Here is a 3720-nt window from a genome sequence, read left to right on the forward strand (position 1 = left end):
GGGGACGAGTCATTCTGTGCGTGATGTCATGGAGGGTACCCTGGCGGATCGAAGGCACCAAAAGGAGCCTCAACAAAGTGCCCGTACAGACCCCATTCGGTTCCTTTTTAAAAAACTCAAAAAAACAGCAAGATCAACTTTTAAACTGTTGAAATTCGGATTCTACGTTAAATTTTCTATTAGAAACTCACGGAGTAATCTCGATAGTTTTTTTGCAGCAAATTTCAACAATGTAAAAGTTGATCTTGCTGTTTTTTTTGTTGAGTTTTTTAAGAAAGATCCAAAGGGGGACTCAGTTAGGCTTTTAGGGCCATGTGACGAGTGGGTCACGTGACCAGATTCCTACTTTACCCTCACGATTTTTAGGTCCCAACTTATTTTTACACGAAGCGCTACATCGAGTTGAAATTTTGGGATAATAAATAAGAAGCACTACGAAAGGTTTGTCTGGTCCTAAATCTTAATAATTATGAAAAATGTAAAAAAAATTATTTACAACAAAAAACTTTTTTATAATTATACAAATTTAGGACGAGACCCACCATTCTTAGTGTTTCTTGTATAGTATTCCAAATTTTCAGCACGATCTGGTGTTTCGTGTGAAAATAAGTTGGGAAACATCACATCACATGGCCTTAAGGATACTTTGTAGAGGCTCCTTTCGTTTCCTTCGGTCCACCAGGGATGCTTGAAAAAGCATATCCTGTGGATCTTATGATGTTTGTATAAGCAGATCCTATAGGAAATAGGTCATGTCCCCTACATCCCGACAAGGGCCCCCTGTACACAAAATTTTGCCTCCCTCCCCATACTTTTTTTACTCTTCCTGGCGGACCGAAGGAACCGAAAGGAGTCTCTACAATGTACCCCCAAAGACCCCACTGAGTCCCCCTTCGGTTCCTTCTTAAAAAACTAAAAAAAACCAGCAAGATCAAATTTTAAGTTGTTGAAATTCGGATTCTACGTTAAAATTTCCATTAGAAACTCACGGAGTAATCGCAATAATTTTTTTTTTTTTTTTGAAACGTTAAAAATTTTTTTAAATGTCATGAATTTCTGCTGAAGGTGACTTCAAGCCCATTCATAACCCGGTAATAAGCGTAAAATAGAGAAAAATTAATGTTTTCAGATTTCAGCGCAAAAGTGAAGATTATTCTATTACTTTGAATGCGCGATTTTTCCATCTGCCTAAAATGCCACAATAAGAATAAGATACCTCCTAAACTTATTCACTTCTATTTCCACAGCGACCGCCACCAAAGATAATCTTTGCCGCCACACAGTTTTCGATTCTCCCAAAGAGAACGTATTTTAAATATATTTAACTCCTTCTAATTGTACCAGTAACGCACCTCACAGAGATATTTTTTATTCCTCAGGAGTGGTCATATTTTGATTTTATTTAATTCCTTCTAATAAGTTCAAAAAATATGTGTAATAACTAATTTTAATTCCTTCATGCGGAATGTAAATTCTGAAATTTTAATTCTCACCATTTCAACTCTGCCTCTCTAGAGTTAAAATTATTTAAATTCACAAAGTTGCATAGATTTCTTTGTTGCATTTTTTAAGACGTTTAAATAAATTATCAAAATATAAATAAATATAAATTTGAATATTTTACGAATGCATAAGTTATAAAAAGATTTAATAATGAAAAAATAGGTTAAATAAATGCTTTCGTTAAATTTTGGTAATTCGATTGATAGGAATAGGATTTGCACTTTTTCTGTCCCCGTTGGGGGATTTTTAGACGGAGGAAAAATCGCGTATTCATAGGAATACAAATTCTTAATTTTTCTGAATTCAACGCTTGTTATCGGGAATAGCTCAAGTAGTATGTTGCACGCGAAGTTTGAAAATAAAATTCAAACACTGGTTGACTGCTCTCACTTGCCTCGCAGCGTTGTTGAAGATTTAATAAAAATACTCTGAACGAAAATTATTAAAGGTTTCAAGAGAATGAATAAATCGTCTTTAGATTTCAATAAACATGTTTATTAATTTTTTATTTTGAAAAATTAACTTTAGGATAATGTTATAAAAGATTTTAAATTGTTTCAAAAAAGAATCTGGAAGTCTTTAAGACAAAGACGCTCGGATGTGATATTGCATATGAAATAAATTTACCCCAAGTCTTAACTTGAACAAAATTTTTTTACAAAAGTTATAAACAAATTTCGAAAAATAAAAAAATCACATTTTTTTAAACGGCTTGACCGATCTTGATGGTTGAAAAATATGTTATAGGGAGTATTTAGGAAGTTCTGAAGAAAATTCAAGAATCAATTCTGTTGATTACACGGGGATGAACAAAATTATAATTTTAAATTAATTTGATTGAAAAGAAGTAGTTTTGGTACACCAACCATTTTTTTCCTATATCATGCTCACCTTCAAGTATTCAATATATTTGTTTGCGGAAATGATCATAGCGGTACTTAATGGTTTAAAAAAATAAAAACTACTCAGATTGCCCCTCATATGTATACCATTCCACCAGAATGGGGGGCCAACTTCATTTTCAGCTTATGACGCATTAATATATACTCAATGGTGTCATATAAACCAGATGCAATAGCATCATTCGATTAGAAACACATTTCCTCGTGAATTCCCCAGTCACAGTGTCAATTAATTATAAGTAGATAGAAAAATACTTCTCTTTATTTACTGCTAACATTCGCCAAACTAATGTCATGTTTGCCCAGGATGCACCACGTGAAGGTCGTCAGTCAGATTAGCATCCCTTAGTTTATTTACGCTATTTGCAATTATATACATCCTGTACTAATATCTTAACAAAACATATATACGCTATAAACACACAAAATATCCAACAATTTACATATATACACTTCAAATGCACAAAACATATGCAGTGGCGTAGCCATGGGAGGGATTGGAGTCCCCCTCCCTTCCTCCAACCCGAAACTAATTATTTTCATTATTCGATTCCCATTTCGCCCACTCATTGCCTATACGAAAAACCGAAGCCCCCCTCCGAAAAAATCGAAGCCCCCCCCCCCTATCCTGGCTACGCCGCTGAAAATATGTACAAGGTGGACACGCTGGGGCTTACATATATGACGCACTTGATTGCTATCCGAATTGCACAACGGCAGGGAAGAAGCCATTGTACAGGGGCATTTCCATATTTCGCGCCTTTAAAGTTGCGGTCATTTAGTCAAGTCCGTGCATCATCGGATCAAGTTTATCATAGTTTCAAATAATATTATGGAATGGCTGCTGAGTGACAAATACTATAAATTGGTAATAATATTGTGCACTTTTAGTGGGCGAAGAGTTAATTGTGTTTAACGCTTATATTTCAGCATAAAAAAGGTATGTTATGAACAGACAGGATTTGTTTTGATAAAGGTGAATAAAATATTACATGCAAAAATTTTTAATTGACATTACCTACAATTACTAAGAGCGATTTCGGTAAAAAGGTGAATCCGACCATAAACTCGAAATAATGGTAGATCGGCCCTGCATGTTTATTATACTTTCGATTGATTATTCTTTACCAAAGAAATGGCATGCACACGGAAAATCTAAAGGTCATATGTCAGGCGACGAATGGAGACTGGGTGTTTTGAATGATAAGAGAGGAAATGATCTCAAGGTAAAAGAATTGCGTGAAACTATGGACGTGAAGAAACTAGATATTTTATGTGTGTCCGAAACAAAGAAAAAGGGATGCGAAACTAAAGA

Source organism: Belonocnema kinseyi, chromosome 2 (assembly GCF_010883055.1).
Source record: "Belonocnema kinseyi isolate 2016_QV_RU_SX_M_011 chromosome 2, B_treatae_v1, whole genome shotgun sequence".
In the NCBI taxonomy this organism is placed as follows: Eukaryota; Metazoa; Arthropoda; class Insecta; order Hymenoptera; family Cynipidae; genus Belonocnema; species Belonocnema kinseyi.